The 466-nt window shown below is 44.8% G+C and overlaps 1 non-coding gene across 1 annotated transcript; it reads left to right on the forward strand.

The window, feature by feature from the left end:
• The first annotated feature begins 21 nt into the window (after positions 1-21).
• trnat-cgu lies at positions 22-93 on the forward strand. The gene has a single exon. It is a non-coding gene; the product is annotated as a tRNA-Thr (tRNA).
• The last annotated feature ends 373 nt before the right edge of the window (positions 94-466 follow it).

Here is a 466-nt window from a genome sequence, read left to right on the forward strand (position 1 = left end):
GTCCCATCTGGGGTGGATGGAAGCAGAGTAGCGCAGCGGGAGCGTGCTGGGCCCGTAACCCAGAGGTCGATGGATCGAAACCATCCTCTGCTAAACAGTTTATTTTAAGTGGGAACAACATTTTTAAAAAATGTGTCGTTTCATGGGCATGTCTCAGTGCCATTAGATATATTTTTTTACCTCTTCCAACAGTTCGTATAGGTCATACTGTTTACACAGTATCCCAGTGGCCTAAGACACTGGACTCCTAAGCCATGGATTGTGAGTTCTAGTCTTTTCTGAAGTGGCTGAGAGCAGAGTGGCGCAGCGGAAGCGTGCTGGGCCCATAACCCAGAGGTCGATGGATCGAAACCATCCTCTGCTAAACAGATTATTTTCAAAAATGAAACGCAAACAGAAATTAGAAAGCTAAATTTCATTTGCGTGTCTCAGTGCTATCCAGTACACATTGTTTTTACTGCTTCTA

This window comes from Oncorhynchus mykiss, unplaced genomic scaffold (assembly GCF_013265735.2).
Source record: "Oncorhynchus mykiss isolate Arlee unplaced genomic scaffold, USDA_OmykA_1.1 un_scaffold_592, whole genome shotgun sequence".
In the NCBI taxonomy this organism is placed as follows: Eukaryota; Metazoa; Chordata; class Actinopteri; order Salmoniformes; family Salmonidae; genus Oncorhynchus; species Oncorhynchus mykiss.